The sequence below is a fragment of the Passer montanus genome, unplaced genomic scaffold (assembly GCF_014805655.1).
Source record: "Passer montanus isolate IOZ18808 unplaced genomic scaffold, ASM1480565v1 scaffold33, whole genome shotgun sequence".
In the NCBI taxonomy this organism is placed as follows: domain Eukaryota; kingdom Metazoa; phylum Chordata; class Aves; order Passeriformes; family Passeridae; genus Passer; species Passer montanus.
This window is the reverse complement of record NW_024368041.1, coordinates 7370925-7397982: the sequence shown is the minus strand read 5'-3', so window position 1 is coordinate 7397982 and position 27058 is coordinate 7370925.

Sequence of the window (27058 nt, the reverse complement as noted above, 5' to 3'; positions counted from 1 at the left end):
TTCTGTCATGTTTTATTTTGGGTGGCACGCTCATTGTGTGGTTAACTTGTGTAGTCTGGATGAAGAAATAAGCATCATATAGGCTATATACATTTATTTCAAGGCTGACCTGCTGCTTTGCAAAGAAAATGGAGAGTTAAACAAAAAATTGTTTAGCTTCAGTAATTTAGAAAATACAGAAAGTGTATATGCAGAAAATATACTTGAACAGTTAACTAAATGTCCGAAATTTGTCATAAAAACAAATAAACAAAGTTTTGAGAAATTAATATTTTTTATTGTTTGACAGTGAAAAATATTTGCCAGCACCAAAACCAATTGTTAATGCAGTTGGAGAACTGAAGAATCTATTGTTTGCACAGTTTATCTATGCATGTGAGCATAAAAACAGAAAAAAAAGATTCATAAGTTGAATTATAATTGCAATATTTCTTTAAATAATACACAAGTGAAAACAAACCTAAAAATGGTGTCTTGTGGAAGAAACTGAAATTTCTTGGATGTATATGGTTCACGTGGAGTATGAAGACAGCCAAACCACCATTTAGATTTCCTGGGACAGCTGCAATTTTTCTCCTAGTCTACATTTTTTAAAGTGTAATTCCATTTTTTACCAGTTATTTGTTTCTCTTAGTGTTCCTACAGACTGTTTAAACAAAGATTGCATTTAACATCATTATCCATTATTCAACTATAGCAATCTTGAGGCTCCAAGTGTAAAATAATTCATCTCCATCTGGGGAAATCTAGTGCCAGAAGCTCTACAACAGTAACTGTTAGGGTGAGATTACTGCCCACTTATACTATTTTTTCCCTGTCTCAACTGATGCAAAGATTAGAAGTTCTAATATTCTCCATTTAGTTGTCAGAGGCAGATGCCCTTGTCAGGTGAAGACAAAGTCATCAATTTAAATTTATCATCAAATTCCTAAGACTGTTGTTTCCTTTCTGACAAAAATTTCTACAAAATACTGTAGCAACACAAAAATGGAATTAGGATTATAATCCATAACTTCCTACCATCAACTAAACCACTGTCCATTCACCTTTCAGGAGTGTTTTTTAAAAGCATTCACTAGACCAGAATGCTTTTGTTTCTCAATGCCTCACCTCCTATTTGTCTTCCTTTAGCAATAAAAATGCTGAATACAATTTGAAGCTTTTGAAAAAGTGGTCTTCAGGAGACATTTCAGTCTTCAGCAGTGGGCTAAGATTTGTCATAGGAAGCTGGAAGATTATTATGCTGTAACATCAATGAATTTAACAAAAAATTAATGAATAGAGTTCCAGAAGGCTAATGCTCATTATGCTTCATGCATCTGCAGATCACCATTTGCCATGCTGTGGGTAAGTCTTGGATAATAATTGTCACAAAATTACATTACATTCTCAGTCATGGAAAAACATGTGGTGAATGTATTTATTTTTTACTCCAGTGATGTCAGTCCTTCATTAGCAGGATGTGAACTCAGTCCCATGAGCCCGCTTCCATCCATGCAGCCACTAACACGTTTCAGCAGACAATCTTCAGCATGTTCTGATGCAACAGGACACTTTATTCAGAAGCTCTGTTAACTCCTGGTGAGGACATGTTCTGACTATGCCTTCTGGACTGAATACTAAAAAATGTCTCATATTTTCTCCTCTGTCTATTGTGTAATACCATTACCCCTTTTTTATCCTGCATTTTATCCTACCACCTTATTGACCAGGAGACATTTCCTCCACTTTCCTCCACCTTTAACATTGGGAACTACCAGTCTTGCTCTCATCTCCAGCATAGAGTAAGCAGGTCTCCAGCTTTGATGTAGAATGTTTAATGCTCTCTTCCCAAAAGCATTCAACACTATTTTTCCAAAATATAAAATGTACTTATTGCCTTCTTGAAGACTCAAGTGCTTGTATCCAAGTACTGGGATGATGCAACAGGGAGAAAATTCTTAATGAGCCAAAGTTTGTGAATCTTTTTAAAGGGATTCTCTGGAAAATGGAACATTACTGAAAAATAACCCTGACTATTTAAACTTAAAATTCCGAGCACTCCACATCATCCTAGCTCAAGGGTCATGCTCTCTCAAGTTTGTCACTCCTCTCAGAAATTCCCACTGTTCATTGGCATTTATCTAGAGTGCCTGTTAACTCTTCATGTGGTAAATGTCTCAGGAAGCACAAGTAAGGATACACAACAAATGGAGACACCATAAGACTGCTGTTATGCAGCCCTTGCACCTACTTCATCTTTCACCTGAGGAAAAAAAAATCATTAATGATAAACTAAACTTCAAATTTGCCATCCAGAGTGCCTGTCCCAAATCCACAAGTGCATTATGACAGACCTCACTGAACAACATCAAGTCCTGATGTGTGAATAAATATTCACCTTTGGGGAGATGGCCCAAACTGTTAAATTTCATTAAACATGCCTCAGAACAAAACCCCTGTTCCTTAGAAAGGAAACCATATGATTATTGGAAAAGCATCTTTTCTGCCTTGAGTTCAAATTTAAATAATTTCCATAAGTACAGAGATAATTCCCTAGAACATGGTAGAAATAGCAACTCAAGATATTTAATTTCTCTGCCTGCTGCACTTGTTGGCCCCTACCTTGGAGTTTCTACATCAGTTGAATTAAATTTACAACTCCTGCAGACCCTAAACTGCTTTTCCCTTTTAGCTCTGGAGCAGGCAGGAAATGTATCAGACATCTCTTGGGGGAAACAGCAGTGAGCGATGTTCTCCTACATGGATTCACTCCCTCATTAATATTCTGTTATTTTGAGATGTGCTCTGTGCTGAGTGCTCTGACAGCGTCAGTGCAAGGCCTTTTTTGTGCGACAGTGCTTCATGAACTGCATGAAGGAAATGGTAATTGTAAATCACAGAGAATATAAATTTAGCATATTTTCTATCAATTCCAGAAAGAGCTGAGGGATACTCACAGTAGCTTGGCTTGTTCTTGTGAGTACTGCAAGCACACAACAGCCCTTTGTGCATTTCCTTACCAAATAACAAAAAACCTTTATGCTAAAAAGCATACTACTCCTTAAAAACTTGAAGTTGACTTCTGTTGGAATTTGGGGGTGTAGGATTTTGTGTTTGTGGGGTTTTTTTATTGTCATTGTTGTATGGTTGGGGTTTTTCCTTAAGAAAATGGAATTGTTCAACGAGGAGGAAGCATTATAGTTGTCATGAAGAGCTGCTAAGCACAAAAAGCTCAAAGTAAATTTTGAAGTACAATCAGTAGAAAGTGAAATTAAGATTTCATCTCCAACCCTGGTAATATGATTTTATAACTGCAGAAAGACATAATTCCAGAATGTGAAATGTAGGCATAGCTTTCAACATATCTTCTTTTGCCTAAGATTTTGTGTACGGTGATAGGAAAGTCAAAAATGGGTTGACTTTGAGATATTCATCTAAGTATTTACTTCTTTTGAAATTCTGGGTACTCACAATACTTAGAAAATTAGCTTTGTCTTTGCTTTATCTCAGTATTTCTCCACCAGCTGACAAGAACATTTTCCTACTTTTTAAAGATAATAATCAGACTATATTTAATTTGATTTTACCTGTTTCACTTTTCCATTAAGGCAGTTGGATTCTAGCATGTAAAAATCTTAAATTTCCCCCTTTATATGGCATTAAAAAACCCCCAAAAAACCAAATATATATATATATATATATATATATGCATTAAGATAGATATTCAGTTTTTAAAGGCGGGGTTGTGGAGGAAAGAGACCAACAACAAGAAAAGAACAGTAAAGATCATCTCTGTACTAAGAATTTCTGCTTTGTTAGTGACATTCAGAAAAACATAGGAAAGTGAAGGAAAATTTCTAAAACCAAATATGATAATATTGCTGTATTAATATTGCTGTATAACTATTTAGAGATATGGTCACATTTCCGTGTTCATTGTGCAGTTACTCTCAATCGTTGTGTTACTTCAACAGTCCAATACAAGTGACAACTTCTTGCATGAGGAAACCTTTCTTCAAACTAGTCCATGCTGTGGTAGAATACAAAACAATATGAAAGTTAGTTATGTTCACAAATTTGTGGTTGTTTTAGAGTGTAACAAGAGAGTTTGATCTAAAGTTAATTACTCTTGAATCTAATTCCCCAGCCGTGATTTGTGTATTGATTTATAAATAAATCTATAGAAGATGCAGAGATTTAAGGCTTTGGTATGTTTGGCCTCCAGAGCTGGTCATTTTTCGTACTGATTTATGTGACATCTTACTTATCAGTCATGTCCTTCTAACTATTCAGCTAATAAAACTGCAGTTATTTATTAGAGACTATCTTATATGCATTAAATATCACAAACTGGCAGTAAAGGTAAGTTAAACCCATTGGTTAATCAAAACACCAATATAGTGAAAGCAAGAACTTTGAAACAAGGCTTCAGAATGCACAATGAAGTCTTAAACTTGATTTTGAAACAATAAATCTTTACAGGATTATGGTTTCAAGAACCTGGATAAATCACCTGTTCATTCTGCATGATAAGCACCTATCAGGTCCCAAAGGCATGAAGGAAATTGGTTGAAGGCTAAACATTGTTTTAAAATGAGGAATCTTATTCACATGCCTAAAATAAAGGTTAGGGAAATAGCTGAAAGAAACCACTATTTCTTTTAGTAGCAACATGTTATATAAAAATAATTATTAACTTCAAGCTTTGTATATTTTATTTGGCAATGGGATCTCTAGGCTTGGTTGATCTATTAGCTTCCACTTAGTTCAAATTAAGCGAGAATAAAAGCTCTTAAAATCTCAGTTAAAACATCTCCTGTCTCTCACCACCCACACTTCACAGCTTTGCACACAAATACAGCTGAAGCACAACACATGATGGAATGGAAATGGAGTGCACAATTTTCCTACTCAAGCTGCATGGCATGGGGAATGTGAGAACATGCATTCTGAAAAAAAAAATTAAAATTATAACCAAAGTTAATAATATTCACCTCTGTAGAGAAAAAGTAAGGAAGAAAGCCACAGACTAACCAGCACAGTAGCAATCTGTTTTTTCTAAACTTAATTAAGCAATTATCTTAAAGGCATCCTGGAAAGAAATGTCAGCCTTTCAGTAGAAAGCTGAAGTAGGGAGTTAAGTAGAGAGAGAATATCTGTGATAAATTCATTCCTAAAGCTTACTTGCATGTTAGTTTTATTAGAAAATGGGAGTGAAATGTGTAGTCAAGACTTCCCATTTTCTCTCTCCTATGCTCTCTCAAGTTCATCTCCTTTCTTAAAAAAACTGTCTGGGACACTGCAGGCAGATTTTAAGAACCTGATCTGGCAAAAGTATAATTGTCTGTTTAGGGCTCTTATATTTAGTCAAGGGACAGTAGTACTAACTTGGCTATCAAACAGAAAATGGAAGTAAATATAAGGCAGCCCTGCAGAGATTTGATCTGAATGGATCAATGATCTTAATGGATCTCTTCCCACCTCAGGAACTCTATGCTTCTGTAAGCACAGGAGTCCTAATGTCCTCTGGTAACAGGAGCTATTCACACTCCCCACACACTACATGGAGTAGGACAGTCTTCTCTAACAAAACTGGTCAGGCAGGTGTGGTCTTACCTCTTACCAGACAGCTGAGCTTCCTCCTGCCATCTTTGTTAGAATCTACAGAGACTTTCACTAAACTTCTTTGCAAAATCCATATGGATGGAGGAAAAAGGTTCACCCTGCTTGCACCAGCAGGTGTAACCAAAGCAAGTGCTTTTAATTGCCCTCTGGAAGCACTTCCCTCTTTCTATTTGGGTTTTGGAGGACCAAGGCTTTGACTTCAGGTACTCTGAGGCACAATCAAGTTAATGGCCTGATTCAGAGCCTGAAACAGCCTGGTAAAAATATCCCACATGAGCAATGGGCAGGCTTTCCTCAGCCAGTTGCATAGACCATTTTGTTTGTACAAGTTCATTAGCTCTCAATAAAGAACCTTGCCTACTTCTGTAAAATACCTCATCCTGCACAGCCTACATGAAGCAAAACTTCCTAATGAAGTGACTGTAATGAGAAACTTTCTCCCAGAGCACCCTGCAGATCAAAGCCCTGAAGTCACAGAGTGAATATGACAAAATTACACATCAGTGAATCAATTAGGGATGATCCTGGCAATTGTTCTTACCTGGAAAGCATTATCCCCCCATCCCTTTAGAAATGTACTCCTGCAGTCCTGGGTCTTCAAGCAGGTGCTCTGACAGCAATAGTTCATCTAAAAGACAGCAAGGAATGTGCAGTTATCACTCAACTGGGGTGAAAATCAGGAAATAGTATTGTCTCAGGAATATGGTGTTTTTGTTTGTTTGTGACTATGAGAAGTGTATGTTGTATCTTGCTGTCCACCTTTAAGTGGAGAAGACAATGCAATGTGTGTGTGTTACTAGGAGAGGGAGAAAGCTCTAACTGCAAAGATCAGACAATGTAACAAAGCTGAACACCTCAAAAATTAAGAACAGAGACAGAACACTTATCTTTATAAAATTTAAATATTTTATTTCCAAAAGACACTGAACTACCTCCAGGGGGATCTTTAAAAAAAAAGGGAAGAAAGGTGAGAACAAAGCTGGACACCTCAGAAATTAAGAACAGAGACAGAACACAGTTATCTTCACACAATATAAATATTTTATTTCCCAAAGACACTGAATTACCTCCAGGGGGATCTCGCAAAAAAAAAAAAAAAAAAAGTGGGTCAATCAAGAGTAAAGGACAATCTACCAAAACTGAGAGCAAAAATTGACATTTTAAGTTTTCCTTAACAAAGATCAAGTTTTTGTTTGTTTGTGACTATGAGAAGTGTATGTTGTATCTTGCTGTCCACCTTTAAGTGGAGAAGACAATGCAATGTGTGTGTGTTACTAGGAGAGGGAGAAAGCTCTAACTGCAAAGATCAGACAATGTAACAAAGCTGAACACCTCAAAAATTAAGAACAGAGACAGAACACTTATCTTTATAAAATTTAAATATTTTATTTCCAAAAGACACTGAATTACCTCCAGGGGGATCTTTAAAAAAAAAGGGAAGAAAGGTGAGAACAAAGCTGGACACCTCAGAAATTAAGAACAGAGACAGAACACAGTTATCTTCACACAATATAAATATTTTATTTCCCAAAGACACTGAATTACCTCCAGGGGGATCTCGCAAAAAAAAAAAAAAATAAAGGTGAGTCAATCAAGAGTAAAGGAAAATCTACCAAAACTGAGAGCAAAAATTGACATTTTAAGTTTTCCTTAACAAAGATCAAGGGTATTTTTCATTGACATGCCCATCATTACTAGACACAGAGCAGTCAGCAATCTGTCATAGGAGGATGGTAATTCACACTGGACCAGTTACTCCTTCCCTATGTATTTATGCTCTTACATAGATGGACATGCTTAAGCATGACATGAATTTTTCTGATTTCATATTGTCTTTTCAACAAAACAGATTCCTTACCGTTGGTCTCTGGGAAGACATCACAATTGGCTGCATTTTTTTCAGAGGAGCTGGACTTGCTGGGCATGTAAGCAATTTTGGAAAAAACAGGTTATATACTGAGTGCTAATACAAATGTAGGAATCTGGCCACTGTTATTTTAGCTTTCTGACATTATGCTTGAAAAGGCAACATTTGCACTGGGATAGCACCGGTCTCTTGCCTGTAGCAGAGAAAAGATGTCAGGCCTAGACAAGAAATGCTTTGGTAGTTCAAGATACTAGGAAATGAAAATTTTAAGCAGCATCTGAAGAGGACAGAAAAAAAAAAGAAAAAGAGGTTGGAGAGCAAGGATTAGATAAATTTACAGAAATATAGTCTCTCTGTGTGCATGGTTCATCTCTGAAGGTACAACATGAGTTTTGAATATAACCAAGTGCATTGATTATAGCTGAACAAAATATAGAAAATGGTTTCAGACCATGAAACGTTCAATGGGCTTTTCCATTGTTTCTAGTAGTGATCCTTAATGTCAACAGCAAAGTGATACAGTGGAGCTTTAGACACCATTAGAAGCTTAACAATGATTTGTAGAGGTTCTTGAATTTCAGTGCTTGACAATACCAAGGTCAAGTATATTTTGGTGCCAGTGAAGACAGGAAAGGGCAAAAGAGAAGTAATGTCTGGGGAAGGAAGAAAAGAGGGGAAATGCAGAAGATGCAAACTTAAAAGGTTCAGTTCTTAGGAAGACTTCCAAACCCCCTGACAGTACAGATAAACATAGATGTATCTCCCTTTAATTTTATATTAACTGATCAAAACTAATTTTGTCTACTGAAGAAGAACAAAAAGAAAAGGCTTATTCTTGTCAGTGCTGGTAGGATGTCTGAAGGTAAGGTGAGGCAAGAAAGGGAGGTGCTTTTAGGATAGAGTGAGAGGGGGAAGAGTGGAAGGAGTGAAAAATCATCTCTAATACTAGTTGATAAGATAGAAAGGTTGTGTGGGGAAAGGAAGTGTGAGGAAAATTGTATACATGTGTTTCCAGAGGCTCTCTAGAATATAAAGGTAAGTTCTGATTAGAAATCAGAAGAAGTCTGGAAAATTTTGCCAAGCACCAAAAGATGGGGGAGAGGTGGGGAAGAAAAGAAAGATTGGTAAACTGTTGTGGTAAGAATGTTTCCATTTCTGAATCAAGTCACAACTGAGCATGAAGTTTAAGGGAAGGCATAAGAGAAAACACATATAGAAAAATGGCTCACACTTTGAAACCCAAAATATCATATCAGTCCATTGCAGTAACACCCTGATTTCCAGTGAGGAGAATCACTTTGAGAGCTCCTCTCTGAGTCCTCAGAATCATTAAGAATTAGCAGATTACTTCCTTCTGTAATTACTTTAATCATATTTGTTCTGTGGTTATCTGTTGTTAATAGAGCCCTTTGATCTTCTTAACTGCCTTCCATGCAATTAGGCAGTGGTGTAAAACACATGGATAATACTTTGCTAACGATGCACTACTTGCACAGAGGAAGATGTAAGAGCACGTGGTAATTCTCTATGAGGTTTTGACTCAAAATGTTGTGGACATATTTTATCATGTTTATTTTGCTGTTAACTGAGCATCAGGCATGATTGCTTGTTACATTGTTAATTGCATCGCTTGACAGCCAAGAGGTTCAATTAGATCCTGCTAATATTGTAAAGGGTTTCTTTGTTCTGAATTGGGTCAGATTCCAGGATGTTTATGTGTTGACCCTGCAGCCTTGTTTAAATGTTGGGGTTTTGCAGCAATGACACTTTGAAGAATTGCACTCCTTGCAGCAAGAAATATCATCCAGGAATCCCAGTCCTATTGATATTTAGTATCTTCTTTTGGGCCATGTAATCCACTCCTATACCCTATGCTGCACAGTTTAGGGTCATCATTTTCCCTGGAATCTTTGGCACGGCAGGTGACTAATTCCAGTTTTCTTTTTCAGAAGCTGCCATCTTGACCTTCTCATCTGGAATGAAACTACCCAAGCTACCAAGGTACTGTAGAATTTCACATTCAAACCACCTTGTCAATACATTCTAGTCTCTAACTGAAATCTGTAAATGAACTTCAGAAGACTTGCAGATGGATGGAAAAATTCAAATGTCACAAGAACTTAAAAATGTGCTTGTGATTCAGACCTAATGGGACACCCAGATCAGTATTCTGCTTTCAGGTTCTGCACAAATAAATGAATATCAAGAAGGACGTGAAAAAATGGTCATTAGTGTAATGAAAAAGAGTGAGAAGAAGACAAAGGAGAATTTGGAAGAGTGTCTTATTTTATTAACGTCCAATGTAGGCCTACTGATTATAAGAATTTCTTCCAAGACTGAGCATTATGAAGTGATTCAGGAATTACTCTGAGAATTCTGGTAAGGAGGTGACAGAAACAAAGACTTTAACTAAGTCCATCATACAATCCCTATAAAGATTCAAATAATAACTGGATTGAATAACTCCAAAGGCACGTATGTCTCCTTGTTGAAGAGAGAGGGAACCCACAGTTAATACAGTTTTGACTTTAATGTTTCTGATACATATTTGAAGCTCCTGGCCTGAAGTTGGTTTACCAATATTTTTCCCATCTGGTGTGTTCTCTGTCAGTAAAACATATAATTACTCGAAAGAAGGAAAAAAATAAATCAACATACCTTTGATTCTGTGGGTATTACTAAATCTACCTTTATAACAACAACAAAAAAAATTCCTCAGTGAAAACATGCTCTTTAGCAACATTCCAAGAAATATGCAACTAGTTGGAAAAGCTGTATAATTTGCCTTTCAAAAGGCAAATAAGTCTAAATATCTACCAATAACCACGTTTTTCTGCAGGACAGACAAGCAAGATTTTTCTCTGCAAGTTAAGGGCAGGCAGATAGGAGTAAGACAAATACAGAATTCTTGGTGACTTGAACCAAAATGAGCAGAGCAGTGTTTGATCTGAAATGACTGAAGATAACCCTGACTGCAAACTACTGAGTGACGTTTTTAAAAGCTGATTTTTTTGTTACAGTAGGCACTATAGATGAACCTGTGGAAAGGACAAAAACAATCAGGCCCTTTTCTGAAACAGTCAAAATACACAAATTCCTTGCCTGGATTAGACTGTGGAGCAACGGGAAACAGTGATATTTCATTACTTTTTAATCAATATTTCTATAAAACAATTGATATTTCTATAAAGCTTTTTTTTTTTTTACATTTTATTTTTTTTTCTCCATCTTTTAAACCATACTCCTCCCTTCAGTTAGAGGCTTTCTGCTCAAGGAAATTTGATTGCTTTTATGCTTTAGATTGCCCTCACAGCCTATAAGACTACAGAAGAGGACACAAAATGTAGAAAGTCATATATTGAGACACTGTGATTTTGTTGTCATTTTATCAGTGGTTAAACGTGCTTCCTGTTGTGTAGCTAGAACAGATTCTGCCAATACAGCTCACACCAATGCCTAATTTCAAAAGGGATCTCTAATCCAATGGTGTTGTTCTTTAGTGTAAGCCATGACACTGCATGGACATGGCAGATCTTCACCATCCCTGTTCCTCCATGGTGGACTCTGTGCCTGCTGCTTTGACAGTAGAGAGTTTCAGGGCATCCATCTGATATTACACTGTTTTACAGCTGCTTCCCTTTAACACAAGGCCAGACTAAGTTACTACACCAATGCCTAATTTCAAAAGGGATCTCTAATCCAATGGTGTTGTTCTTTAGTGTAAGCCATGACACTGCATGGACATGGCAGATCTTCACCATCCCTGTTCCTCCATGGTGGACTCTGTGCCTGCTGCTTTGACAGTAGAGAGTTTCAGAGTTTCAGGCAAACAAGAGGTCAGTTGGACAGAACCTCATTGGTTTGCAAAGCAATCAAGTCACTGGATTTTCTGTTAACACATTTCTTCCAAAAGCCATACCATGAAATACATCCCATACAGTAAATGGGATTCCAAGTGAGCTGATGATTTTGCTAAAATATGAGGATACTCCTGCTGCCCAAGCTGTTTTACAGATCACCACACAGGTGCTGTCTGATAGACCTGAATCAATGTAGAACAAGGTCTCTGAGAACAAAACCTGAAGACAGCTGAAAGCAGGCAGTACAAAAAGCTTTATGAGTCTAGTGAGCATGATGGATTCTTTTCTATAGATTCCCCTAGTTACATCAGGTCCAGGCTGCAGTAAACATGAAGGTAGGTATTTTCCTCACCTTGGCCTGCTCTTCAGTGGATAATATAGCATAATTAATTTTAGTATAATTAATTTTGGCAGTAAGAGGGTTCAAAATGAATTTAAGCCTTCAGTTAATCCTAATAGGTGCTGCTGAATCCATTTATCACCACCCTTTGTGACTGGCAGCCAACACAAAACACTGTAGTAAATGCAAAACTGGCTGCTTGCCCACAGAGCTGGCAGGCTCTGAGACTCTGAATGAATGAGAACATGAAGCAAGCAAAAGAATTTTGATTTTATATGCAAGAGCCCACTGGAGCTCCAGCAAAACCCTGTTCTGTTTAAATGTCCCTGCTAACACAACACAATAAACTGACAAGAGACAGCAGACCCACTTGACTAAAAATAAAACTGAAACCCAACATGATATGCCTGCAACTGCAGATGAGCATTCTTTCAGCCTAAGAGAAACTCTGTAATTATTCCAGGAGTAGGATGGAGGCAGAAGACAGGAAACCTGGGGTGGCTGGATTATTGATTGCACCTGTTCTACTGTTTGCATTATAGTTGGGTTTTGTTGCTCTCCTTACTTGATAACTGCATAAAGATTTAATTTGAATGGAGTTTTCCATTTATGTGGAAAAATCAGTAATAGTCATACTTCGCTTGGATTCACAAGTAGCATGCTGAGAAAAAGGCAATAAATCCTTATTTTATTTTATTTTATTTTATTTTATTTTATTTTATTTTATTTTATTTTATTTTATATTCAGAAAATAAATATTCTTATTTTTATAGTAGCACTGAGGAGTATCAAACAGGAGTAGGATTCTATAGCCAGATGATACACATATAAACATTAAAAGTGAGCTATGAGGCATAGGGTATTGCTTTCTTTACACTACACATGATGGGGAGAGAATGCACATGATTTGCTCAAGAGCACACTCAAGATAAATGTAGCAGAGCCTAGAACCAGATCCACATGCACTGGATAGAAATGAACCGTAATCAAGAGTTGCAGTTGATACCCAGTAAATCTAGGTGTGTTTCTCCAGACTTTCAAATACATCTACATGTTTTTGTGTAAAATATCTGGGCACCAATCACTAAAGTAATTGCTGCCTAATCTCAGCCTCGGGATGATTCTGTTTAGAGCGTGTAATTCACAAGAGATGTCTGAGGTAAGGGTACCTGATGCTCATTTACATAATTTTACCTCTTACCAGTAATGAGTAAATGCCCTGAAAAATTCAACTTTTTCTACTCATACAGTCTCAATCACAAGAAAAATATTCCCAAAAACGTCCTGAAGGTTAAAATAACCTCTATTTTCAGTGCCCTAAAAATGGGAGGAAGGAGGTCATCGAACAGGTAACTGAAGGACCAACTGAAAATTTCTGTTACTTGTTGGGAGTCAGGAAACATGACATAAGTAAACAAGAAGTGCTGCTTTCTGGGGTAGATGCTCTGTGTTGAGACTCAGCTTTTAGACCTAGAACTGTCACAATTTATTTTTCATTAATAGTGTCAATGATGCATAACTCATCTCCCTATCTCAAGAAGAAGGAATCATCTAGCTTGGATTTTACTTTCTGCTCCACTTCACTTCCTGGCTATATAAAATGAGAAACCTTTTAAAAATAGCCTAATAATTAAAACACATTAGCATTTCCTGACTCACCATCTGGATTTGACCTACTTCTGGATTAAACTTTGACAGCAGTGGGGATGGTGTCCAGGATATCCTCTCGCAAAAAAACCACCTGCATCATAAAAAAGAATTGCTTAATCTGAGATCCTAACATGAGACAACACTTTGGGTTGCTGACTCAGTTTTCAGCCTGGGGAAATGGCTTGATCATCAAAATTCCTTCAAACACATAAGAGGCAGTCTCACCACTTGAAGTAAAATAATCGTCTCAGGCTGTGTGAAAGGTTCAATTCCACATATGAAAACACTTCCTATGTTAGTGAAAAATTTCCCTTGTGACTTCCTGCTGATTCCAGTGTGGTGACTCTTCAACTCCACAAATAATGAAACAATTCCAGTATCCCAGTAAAGCCTTTCTTATAAAGTATAGCACATTCAAGCCTCCAATAAAAATGCTTCTGTGATAACAAACACTTGGTTTCAGCTTCTTAGACTTCCTGACATCCTGAAGACCATTTAGCATGCTGCTTTTGTCCACATCTCCATGCCCCAGAGAGCTTAGCAATTAAGCCAGAAGGATTTATTAGGATTTCTTAGGGTGGCCCAGCAGTATATATGAGGTGACAGAGTTTCAGATCAGTTCCACTCCTCTGAAGCATGTATTCAATACACACTTCTTCTGATCACAGAAAGGTGACAGAGAGTGTGCTTCCTTCTCTTATTTTGTCTCAAAATTGCTATGGGTACAGGTAGGTCACACAGAGAAGCAAACAAAATATAGATATGCAGTTGTAGTTCCTTTCTCTTTTACTCCATCATAGTAAAGCTATCATGTTGGGGCTAAACCGAGCATCTCCATCATGCAGGGAAACAACACACATAAGAAGACACAAAACTATCTACCAAATTTTACAACCTGAGACTGAACTAAGAGTTCAAATGATGACCTATTGATTAGTATTTAACAGAACTCATGCATGTGGTGGAACTTGACTCTCAGGGCACAAGCCCAGAGCTAGAGAAATGAATAGAGCTCTCCTCATAAAGACCACACAAAGTATGGATTAGCCCCTGATCCTGAGTGTCTGAATCTGAGTGATACAGAAAGAACTCAGACACTACCATTTAGCCACTACCATTTATTCACTACTTTTATTGTCTTCTTTCCAAAATAAGGACCAGTGTGTTGTGTTTGGGTGTTGGCACTTCCCACCTTGCTTCCCAGTTGTCCTACCTTGCATGGGGCACCCACAATTTCTGGGATCAATAATACTTTGAGCAAAGGTCAAAAATCTCAGTGGGTCTTCTCAGCACCCTCAAGATGTTTTAGTAACTTTCCCACCACCAGTTTGTAGTGCAACACCCATTAGCTAAAAGACAGTGGGGAAACTATTGGGTTTTTTATTCCTTTACTGATTTCTTTTTGACCACTACTGAAGAGGGAAAAAAAAATATGCTCAGATGCCTTTTGCCTACAGAAACACTGACAAGGTAAAAGTCTCAGGTCTGAAAAGGAGTAATGAACATACCAGAGGCTGGAGACAAAATATTTTTCATCAGTGTGTGTGGTTGCTTCCTGACTTTTGACAACGTATGATATAAAATGACAGGAAACTTTCTTTGGAAGAATTCTTTACTTTCTTCATCTTGGTAGGGCAGGGAAAACTCAAGACATCTGGTTGAGGGATATATCAGTGTGGTGAAGTGAAGGACGAAACCTCTGCCAAGGTTGTAACTTCATGGGGCAGCTACTCATGTACAAACCACAGTCAGCTCACTTCCATTTGGGAGCAACTGATTCAACTAAAGGTGAAAAACGTCCCTGACTGAGGGGAGAACGTTCACTTAGAGACACAATCACAATGTCAGTGGTTTGGCTGACCATGTCACAGGGTCCTTGGGGCCTGGGGTCCTCAAGGAGGCCACATCCCTCAGCATGTCCCCAGAGTGTGCAGTGGGAAAGATTCATGGAAGCACCAGACCTCCACCCTAGGAGGCCCAGCTCTCCTTGGGGAGCCCCCCAAGTATTTTCCTATTCTTGATGAATACAGCTGATCCCTCAGGTTCTGGAGCCACTGATCCCTCAAAGGAATATTGAAGCCCCTCTCTTTCCCTTTGTTAGTCCTCCCCAACCCTGGCCGGATTTCTCACACGATCTCAACATCCACATTTGCCTCAGCTGGTGCAGCAGCAAGTCAGTATGGAGTCTCTCCTTGTGTCATCTACAGAGGAGCTACAGGATTTGGCTCATCTCTGATCTCTACTGAAATAATGTTTGCATAAGAAACAGGAGAACCAGAATGGATGGAAGAGAGTAAAATTCATGCAGAGGTGAAAGACAGCACGGCCTAGGGAGCTGAAAGAGAGCACTCAGTCTGGTGAAACTTCTGTGATTATGAGGAGGTCATTCAATGCTCAGTATCTTCACCTCTCTATGAAGGGTGGTGCTGTCCATTATCTGCAGACAAAAATACCAAATTATGATATTTAAAGTTATCTGTATTCTGATCTGTGAGGCTATCCTTCTGCCAAGAGCCTTTCAAGTATGTTCTAGCTGTCCAATTTATTTGTCCACATCTAGGTATTGATTTTGCTCTCTCAGCACACATAGTTCTGTGTGATGCTGAGACATGTGCATGCACGCTCTCCCAAATGTATCCCTTATGTCTTAGAAACTCACACCTAAGGGAAGAGAAGAATCTAGACCACTAACAATCAAAAGAATGTTATGGTGCTTTTTGGTGAGTGTGTGAAACACTGGTGACCAATCTCCCCTTCCAGCCTGAAGCAAGCTTTTCCCCTGCTGCAGCAAATTCACTCTTTGCTTCCTCCATTTGCCGCTACCATCACTCTCTGCACTACTTCCTTCACAAGATGTCCTGAGCTGGAATGGACACTGAAGGATCATCGAGTCCATTCACTCTTAAGTGAATGATCCAGACAGAGTTTGAACCCACAAGCCACAACCATGGCATGATTAGCACCATGCTCTACCCAGCTAAGCTAGACTCAGGGTCCAGTGTTTAAATTTCACAGAGGCAGTAACTGGGATAGGGACATCCTGGAGTGAGTACATTTATGAGAAGATGCTTAGGTTTGTAAGAAGAGCCGAAAAATAAGATGGAAATTATTTTGCTCAGTCACATTTGTTGCTTCACAAAAATGTCAGATGTGTGCCAATGACCTAGGAGGGACTGGAAAAAAACATTTTTCTTTCACTCCCTGCTACATAGTGGCAGTCATATGGTATTTCCATTCACGTACCACTTGAGAGTCTAATTAGTGTGGAAGCTTGGTGTTAATGTACTGACTGGGTCAGAGTCAGAAAGGAATTGTATCCCAAAACAGAGGAACAGCTGGGATTTGCCCACTAGTTTTCTGGCTTTCCTTTGTAACATGACTTGCTTTCAAGAGTCATTTGGTAGAGATGGAGCCAGTCCTGTACTGCCCACAGTCTGTTTCCCTGCCCTTGATGAATCCAGAAGCTTCAAACTCTACTGAGTTCAGATAGTCCACTGGAAAAGTCTCACACTGCTTACAAATCTAGTGCCAGCTGTCCTTGAGTTTAGAGGCCACTGGAACTTGATGTGATTCTGACATTCAGAGCTGAGTTTCCATTTAGTTTATGAGCACTTGGACCCACGATTATTTGGTATCTCTGGTGTCAACACAACAAAATGGATGTGATAAAATGAAATGAAAAACCAGCAGTGCTCTGTCAAGACCAGCCTGGTTACCACATAATAGACATTAGGCCTCAACAAAGAGTTTTGCTTCTGTAATGCCCAGAAGACCTTGTGGATAAGATAAAGCCTAATTTATTTAATGGTTTTCATGCCCAGAAAGAATAAAGACATGCCTTACCCACACATCAGCAATTGGACCTCTGTAAACCTTTGCTTGGAAAGGAAAATTAAAATGGATAATCATCTTTTTGTCACAAGATTTTCCTGCTTCCTTTCTTTTCTCAGGGCAGTCGGCAGCACTTTGCAGCTAGTAAATCTGTTTGGCAGGTAATCTGCCACCCATAGACCAGATGCTGCCTTGGCAAGGTTAGCTTTCCTGTTGCCATGGCAAAGCTCAGGCAGGGATGCCATGGCACGTTGCCAAGGTAATCCGATGGCACAGGCCTTTGTTAATTGAAAGAGGGAAGCAGGCTGGTGCAGCCTGCTTTTCCCTGCCAATCAAGGCTGAACTTTGAGCAGGGCAAAGGACTAATTAACTGCCTCCACCAGCTGTTGGCTCTAGCATGCCAAATCTGACAAGTGGCCAGGGCCATGCATTCTTAACCCTTGCTGTCTATAGAGTAGAGGCAGCAGTTAGTGAAACTGTTGGAACACTTGTAAATTTTGCTTTTCTTTGAAAGACTGGTGGTGAGGAAGAAAAAGTAAAGTGGTTTTGTTCCTCCTGAAGAACTTCAAACATGGTGTTTGGTTGGCTCATGTCTCCCCCTCTGAACTGCTGAAGCTGTAAGGACACAGCAGCATACCACTCATGGATAGACTCTCCAGGTGCCTTGCAGAATAAAAATGTAATGTGCACTAAAAGTTTCAAGGCTGACTAGTTAAAGGGATCTGATTCAGCAGTTGCAGGGAGAAACATCTCCAGTGCTGACTGTGTTTGCCTGCAGACATCCCTAGCTCTCACTGTGCTACAAGAGCAAAGCAGTTTGTGTTGAAGGAACTGTGAAAATAAACCTTTCTGAAAGTGACTGGGAATAAATCATGAGTCCTGAGGTTTCCTACTCTCATTTTGGGCAGACTCTTCCAGCATCCTTTGCTTTTCATAGTGTCTATCCAATGCATATTACAATAACTGTCCATTCCAGCATTCTGATATAAAACTTTTCACTTTCAGGTGAATTAATTCATTTTCAGGTGAATTAACTCAACCTAGTCTGCTAATATAACAATAGTTACCCAAGCTGCTTCTTAAATGACAGGCAATGATTCTTGGCCCAACCAGTTCATTCCTTTAGCTAAACAAAGGGAAGGTTTTTTGTCTCTGGGCATCTGACTTGCCTGTCGTATTGCTCAGCAGAAAGAATCAACAAGTTTCAGCCATGGGTCTTATAGTTGTAATGGATAAAATCTCTAAACTAACAGCATCTTTACTCAGAGGTTAATTGTGCCAATGTATGTCTACATAGAGAGAGAGAGAGAGAGAGAGAGAGAGAACGACTAAGAGCTATAGTATTCTGTTGTTTGAAATAAGTCTGTTGCTTAAAAGGCTCTGGGCAGTGTAATTTTTACTTTTATAGGCATGTCTTAGATGTGTTTGACTTTTCAAATCCTCTCTTCAGAGATCCAGAGGGGTCTGTTTATAAAATCTGCCTCTCAGACTCATTCCTATATGAAGTTCAGAGAGAAGTTTCTACTTCTATGTATAAATGTGTCCCTGATGTTTTCTCCTTGGAAGAATCTTCTTCCAATTCAAACACTTCCTTTCACAGACAAAAAGGGTGTCTCAGACTGTGTTTCCTATGCAGCCCCCTGCACTCACACACACATGTGTGTGTGTGTGTGTGGTGTGTACAGAGAGAGATGCTCTGGCTGCTGTGGGAGCCTTTGCACAAAATCTGAAACATTAACTGTAAAAGCCACAGAGGGAAATAAATGCTCCTCCTCATCAGTTCATTTGTCCTGCCAAGGAACTGCCTCTGTCTTTTCCTGCCTCAGGCTGCCTGCAGCAATTGTCAAGCCTCAGGGGGACTGAGCTGACTCTTACCTTCTGCTCCCACCAGAATTAGGAATTAATGCATTTACACAGCACCACCACCACCACCTCTCTTGTGCTTGTTAGCTGGCTGGAAGTCTACTGTGGAAACCAACAGGTCAAGGACTGAGCTGAGGCTGGGAAAGGCATCATAGCATGGTGTCCTGTTTTCAAGAGCCTCCTAGTCACCGGTGGAACCTTGTGTTTGGTTTCTCCTCAAACTAAGCAGAAACTTGCCAAATACCTGCAATACATATATACCACCATACATGTGGGTTTTCCCACTTCCACACCCATTCTGTACCTGTGCTTAGTGGGTTTGAGTGATGCAATGAGCCCACTGAGGAACTCTACCTGAAAAGAAAGCATGGAAATTTGTTGTGCTTATTTAAGCTTTTTATATGCTACAGTATTTAGCAATAAAAGATAAAATAATATTATTTCACCATCTTTTTCTGTGTAAGGAGAACATTTTTTTTTTCAAGTTTTATGCCATAGTAATAGGAATATAACACTTCAAAGAGCTTCCACTAGCACTGTGATAGATAACCACCTTCCTCTAATCTAGGGGGGAAGTTTCTGTTCCCATTTCTTCTCTTTGCTAGAATTAATTGGGGTCCTTAAACTTTCTCCAGAGATCAGACACTGAAGGAAAAAAGTGAACAAAGTCTCAGTCCCCAAAAATTTGTTAGTGCTTGGAAGAATACAAATCACACATGAAAAATCACAGCCTAGGGAATAGCAATTACATATTTTGCCTACAAACCACACGGTAGATTGATTTGCTTTTTCAAGATAATTAGAGGGCTGGAGCATCCCTCCTGTGAAAAAAAGACTGAGAGAATTGGGATTGCTCAGCCTGGAGAAGAGAGGGTTTTGGGGTCACTCAATTGTGGCTTTCCAGTACCTGAAGGAAGCCTACAGGACAGATGGAGAGAGACTTTTCACAAGTGTGTGGTGATGGGACAAGGAGGAATGGCTTCAAACTGAAAAAGAGTCGGTTTCAATTGCATATTACAAAGAGATACTTTTGTGTGAGGTTGATACAGGAACAGGTTGCCCAGAGAAGCTGTGGGTGCCCCATCACTGGAAGTGCTCAAGGACGTGTTGGATGGGGCTTTGAGAAATCAGATATAATGGAAGTTTTCCCTGCCCATGGCAGGAGAGATGGAACTAGATAATCTTTAGCCCCTTCCAACCCAAGTCATTCTATGGTGGTCAAGCACAGCCTGATATCAGGAATAAATGCAAGAGCCAGGGCTTTTGTGCTAGAAAAATATTAATTTACACAGAAGTTAATGTGTGATATCATGTTGAGGTAACTCATGACCTGCACTGTTATTGTTCATATGGCTGATAAAGAAATGATTAGGCCATTTTCTGCTCTGTGGGGCTATAACAGTACAGGAAAATTTTATACATTGTTTACAACTCTTCAGGGCATGGGCTTGCTATGGGTATACGAACAGCAAAAATGAAGGAGTAGGTTAGGACTTTCATTGTTTCTGTTGAATGCATGCCCCAAGATTGAATAATTTCTCTGCAGTTGCTAAGTTCTTGGATCAGTCTCCTTGTCGCATAATGGTTAGAAACCAGATTTAAGGCTTCACCAAAGTCTTACATATTCCTACTTGTTGCATGTACAAGGGTGTCCTTTCCCACCAGCACATTTACACATGGAATGCATCCTGGGTTTTCCAGGGTTATAAGGCTGATGTAACCTGTGCTCACTGCAATTTGTCATCCAGATGCAATCACTGTTGCTAAAATGGTTGTGCATGCACTGCAGATATTGGGAGTCCATCAGAGGCCTGTGCAGTGTTTGTGAGTAGTTACTTAAAATAATATATTTTGACACAGTAGCACTTTCCTCTGTGTGTTAGTGTAAGCAGTGTGACCATGGTATCTGTAGAAAAGAAAGTATTCATCTGTTAGCAGCAATTGTGCCATGTATATAGATTTTATCATAGTGTCCATATATAGATCTTCTTATAGTGTCTTCACTTTTACTTTCAGTCTTTTACAGAAAACTTTCATTTTTCTGTAAAAATGAAAGTTTTCTGTATCCCCTTATTCCTATGAGTCTGAATCACAGCATACATTTTATTCACACACAAAAAAGATCTTCTTAAGTGAGCCTGCTATTCCTGGTTGATATGACAATTTGTGTAGGTGCAAAACTAAGACCAGATAAACCACTTTAGCAGAAATGCAAAAATCTTGTCATGGTCATAATACTGTAGCATTTTTTCATCTTCCTGTGAATTAATATGATTTTGAAGAATTCAAAGAAGATTAAAAGTCCATTTAAAAAATAAAACCCCAAGCTTTTTTACTGTCTGTCTTGGCTACCATTCAAGATTGCTCAGTATCTCAACAATTCTGTTTTCATTTGGTTCTTGATGTGTATCAGTAGACAGAATGGAATGAGTGACAAACTGTTGCTGATGACACATGAGAATCAGAAGTTAATGACAGAGGAATGTTTTTAAAACCAGCTGCCTGTGATAACATTCTCTTGGATTTCAGAACTGAACATGATCCCGTTGAAACGTAATTGAACACAGGATATTCTATTAAAAGTTGTTGTGATGACAAAAACTTAATCAGTTTTGTTCTGAATCAGGTAAGTAGGGCATAACACAGAAATCAGAGAAACATTTAGCTTCTCTGATTTGGAATTGGTTTTAGCTCAACTATCATCATTTTGCATGGCTCTGGGCTTCAGAGTTGTGTTAAAACTCTTTATTACAGAAAGGGACTATTTATGGAAATTCCTTTGAAATGGACATCTTTTTGTAAATACAATTTTAATGAACCAGAATAAAGGAAACAGATAACATATAATAAAAAAGGTTCTGATAGTCACTAGATTTTGTCAATGAATACTCAGCTACTACTGATGTGTTGTGTTTCATTTTTGAACTATTATTTGCTTTTTCTTTAATTTGAAATTTACTGTCAGTTATAAATGAAAGCAGACAATTCTTATTCTCTGGAAACCTAAGTATAACTGACCCAAAGTTATACAACTGTCAGGTAACAGAAAATGAAAACATTCTTGGAATTGACCCGTAAGTAGTGCTCGTTCTCAAATTGAACATGGCTTTGGTTTTACAATTGTGGTTTCTTTGCTTTAAAAACTAACTCGTTTCAAACCTGCTTAGAACAGGAAAACCTAGTGCAGTTGCTTCCTCCACCCAGTATGGTTCAAACACAAACTTACAGAAGCTGTGAGGCTGTTGTAGGTGGCTGGAAAGTTAGGGGAAAGAATTGGCTGAAATTTTATTGATGGAGTAGGTTAAAAATGCATCAGAAATTCCATCCCCTTCTATAATCAACTTCAGCACTGGGTGATGTCGACAATAGAACTAGTGCTGGGAAAAAATATCTTGATAATTCCCACCCCAAACCTCAACACTTCATTATCGTTCATAGAAGAAAAGCAAATAATTTCTTACAAATAAAAGTTTTCTCCCTCCCCCTCACAAGCCTTGCTAATTTTAGGATGAAGAAAAGGTCTTTTGTGAGAAACAATTGCTTGTATGATGAAAGCATAAGCTTTAGGATTCACTGGGCAGGGGAGAGGTATCTTTCAAGGAAAAATATTATGTTGAGGAAAGGGTGAGAAAAGGGGAATGGATGTGCCAAAGTTTCTTATAATTTGCTAGAAATCTTCAATAGCAATCTGTACATGAAATTTACCATCTCCATGCCAGTAAAACACTGTTTTGTTTCAGTAAGTAAGTGACCAAAGGATAAGCATTTCTACCACTGCATGGTATGCTGTAAGGATAAACTATTTTTTGTGAGGTTAGAAACAAGCCTGGGCTGAGAAGGGCTTACAACAACCTGGATTGATTTCCAGTAACAATCTACATGATATGGAAGAACGTTTTTTACCACTGCCACTGACATCTGTCTTTTGGGCAACTAGGAGCACCCAGACAAGACCAAATATAAGTCTATTTTTGTGAGACACTAAATTAATGTTTTTACAATGGAGTCCTTATTTGGAATTTAGTGTTTAGAGGAGAATGGCAGGTTTGTTTGGCCGTGTGAGTAATTCTAATACTTCATTAACTCAGGTAATTTGTAATACTTATATTTCACTTTCACTCTCCAGTCAGTAGCAAGGAACATATCCACTGTTTAAAGCAAGATGGTCTGGAGACAAGGAGCTTAGCACAGACCTGCCATTCTGCCAGAGCATCATCCTTGCTTATGTTTCCTCTGAGAGATGGAAATCCACTTTCTGTGAGACTGAGTTAGTCAGTAGTCCTTGTCCATGGAAACAAAAAATAATTACACCCCAGAAAAAGCTAAAAAAAGTGATGGTGTTGAAATTGGTAATGATTTACCTTCTTCTGAGATTAGGGTTTCAGTTTTCTTCTCTGGCCAACAGCACTTAAATTAACAAACTTCCTATTGCTTCTGAAAGCAACAAAGCACTGTACATAAATCCCTCTCAATTTCCTTCCTGCTACCTCCCACAAAAAAAAAAAAACTAAAAACATCTCTGCTTCACAAGTTTTTCACAGAGATACTGAGCAGAGATAAAAGAAAAAAGAAAAAGAAAAAAAATAAAATAAAAAAGGAATGAAAAGTAGTTTCTACTTTTTGGTTACCAGATTTTTCAGTCTTCATGCCAGCAAAAATGCTCATTCTGTACATGAGCACTTTAATTAACTCTTCTTCCTCTTCTCTGCACTCACAGAATCCCTATCTCAGTTCTAAGACTTACAATGACCCTCACATTACACTTCACTTCCTCTGCCAACCATCACAGTATCCCCCCACCCCTTTTATGCCTCCTTCCACACAAGAAGAACCTTTTCCTGCAGAGCTTTTCTGTTCAGCAGTCCTTATCACATTAGTAATTACAGAAGATTTTAATTTCTTCATAAATAGCATTCAACTAGATAATATCAGTGGGCAGCATAAAGGCATCCTGACATCATCTAATCCTGCCCTCAGCTCCTTGAGCAAGATTTGGATGATTCCTGCAACTTTATTCTTACACCGTAAAAATCTTTGTAAATCTTGCCAAGTTACACATGCAGAGCTGAAGACTGTGTCAGCACTGTACATGACAATAATCTCACTCTTTGTTCAGTGAAATTGATTAAGAGAATGGCTCTGGAAATGTGTAAATGCATTGATGTGCGCAGGACTCAGAGGATGTCTGCATACACAGACAACACCTGTGCAGACCTTTCTTTCTTAGGCTTTTATATCATACCCACTGTTTTGGTGAGCACCCTCTCAGTCATTATAAGAAATACATGTTTTCTTCAAGATTTCCCTGTGGAGATGGATCCCTGGATGATTTTGCCCTCATTTGTCTCAAGGGATCTCTGAGAGCTTGTGGCTAAGTCTCCCATGGTCATATGGGTTCACTGTGGACATTTGCTTGGCAATTGTGGCACTGCAAAGGACTGTGAATATTGATCCTGGTGTGAACAAGTTCTGTACAATGAATAAAAGAGGCAAGGTGAGGCTGCAAAACCAAAAATTATTTCAATTTCCCTAAAATCCATTAATGTTGTATAAGGGTTAGATGGCCATGTGGTTGAAAGCTAACTGGCAGCCAGTAGATGAGTTTATGGGTATCAGACAAAGCAGATGGTTGCTTTAGCTGATCTAGAATCAGAAAAATTGCACCATATCCCACTGAGGAGCTTTGACCACTCATGTAATGGATATCTCAAAAACTCATAAGACCGTAGATGTAAAGATGAAAAAACTGAAATGATTTCCCTGACTGTTTTTTGGTGACTATTTGAGAGTTTTGGTGTGTGTCTTTTGTTGGAAGTATTGATCATTCTGATCTTTTTCACTAGCTACTGAGTGATTTCAGACCAGTGCATCCCCCACAGTCAGAATAAGCTCTATCTGTAATGTGTATGTGTAATGCAGTGAAGATTGATTCCTTTGTTTGGGAAGTCATATGTCTAAAGTAAAAAACAACTTCCCACTTCTTTTTGGGTCACTTTCTACAGAAAGGAAGCCAAACCTCTGACTTAATGATAAAAAAAATGAAAAACAGTGTCAGTTGAGACAAATTTGATTTTCTCAGCTCCTGAATACATGATTAATCTTGTACTAGTATCCTGACATGGCAGTACAACAGACAGTTACTTTTCAAAAAGACAATTATGAATATTCCAGGTTAACATATTAAAAAAGCAGTGACTTAAATTAGGTTTCTAGATCTGTACACATAGGAACAGAAATTATTAGTGATCATTTGAAAATAACTCAGTCTGTACAATGAGCCAGCTTTATAGTCATGTTTTGTAGGACTTTTCTCTAGTTTTTAGGAACACCTGAAACTTTTCTGAATTATCACCTTAGAACATGTGATTGAGATCCCAGAAAATCTTCAGGCTGAAGTTTACAACTCTTTCCTTCTTACTCCTGGCTATAAAGTCCTCTCCTTTCATTATTTGTGACTTCTCTGAGAGAGTGATGTCCTCACCACCATATTTCCCCATGACAGAAATCACTTGTTACTCATCTGTTCTTTTGTGGAAGGAAACGTTAGAAAAATACCAGAGCTATTGGCTCAGCCACAAAAGGCAGAACTGTGTGTGTGCACAAAGAAATACCATTTCACACTTCCACCTGGGTGCAGAAGTGAAAGGTTTGTGGTGAGTAACTGATGCTGCCCTGGTTGTGTGACAGCTGATTATACCCAGAAAACAGGAAAATTCCCTCAATATTTCTCACACAGGTGCATAACCTAAGAGAGGAAAGGCTTTTCCACTAACTATAATTTGAACTGTATCTCATTTTTTTTCCCACCCATCTTCCCACAAGTTCAGCAGCTCAGAAGCTGACGAGGGTTTTTAGAAATGAAATAGTTGATACAATTGGAAATTTCTGAACTCATCACTCTGTTAGTAAATAAGTTGACAAAGCAGATGGTTTAATGTAGCGGAAACACCATTAATGGAGGACAGGCTTTTAAGTAAAAAGTTATCACTGGAAATATTTCTCTCATCTCAAACCTTGGACTGAAAATGCTCTAGACAGATGTGAGTTCATATATAAGACATTGAATCTGGCCAGCTAATTTCAACTTGCAACCCCAGGTCTTCTGAAGAGCTTGTCAACTACACCATGGTGGGCATCTTCTTGGGAGGCTTAAACATTACACAGTCTTGTTCTTCCCCTTGAAGATAGGGAGTTACAAAATGAAAACAGTTTGGAAACACTGATTTAGACTGTTTGGGAAAAGACCAACAGAGGCTCAGACACCCTGGCTATGTTGTTATCCTCAAGAAAACGTTCCTGACAGGAGGACTGAATTGGAGACAATAAAGAACCATTCACAGCCAAAGAGGAATTTAAAAAAAAAAAAAAAAAAAGGTGGAAGAAGAAAAATGCTGTTGGTTAGTTGGCAGACTTGAAGCAGCTTTATTGGCACTGAGTACCTTTGTGTGAGCATTGCTTTAGCCAAGGAACATCTCTCAATCCTTCTTACACAACTCGGTGAGATGTAATTCCCTTAATACAAAGCCAGGAAAACCCAAAAAACACCAATGAATCAGAGAAGTATCTGCCTGAGAACAGTGCTCTGGAATTTATACTGAAATCTGGAATTTATACTAAAAATCCAATTGTAGCTAATATTTACAAGATGCAGGTTAGTAAACTATCCACACAAACTCTTCACTTTCTTTTTGTATCACTTGCAATCCTAACTGCTGGATAAGAGAGGAAATGTTTGCATTAATTAGAGCATAGACTTGAGGGCCAGTAGTCCCAGGTTATTTTCCAGCTCTGGCACTGATTTGCTGTTATCCAACCGTTACATATATATATATATTAAAACCACGTTTACTGAAATGATTTCAGAGTGCTTAAGGCTACAGTGACTTAAGCACAGTTTAGCTGGATGGAGTGAGGCATTATTAAAGTGAGACATTACTGCCAATAATGCTCTTTTGCAGTAAATCATAGTAGCAGTAACCTTTAAAACCAAAACTTTTGTAGTTGACTCACCAAAAGGCACACACGCTTGAACAAGAGCTT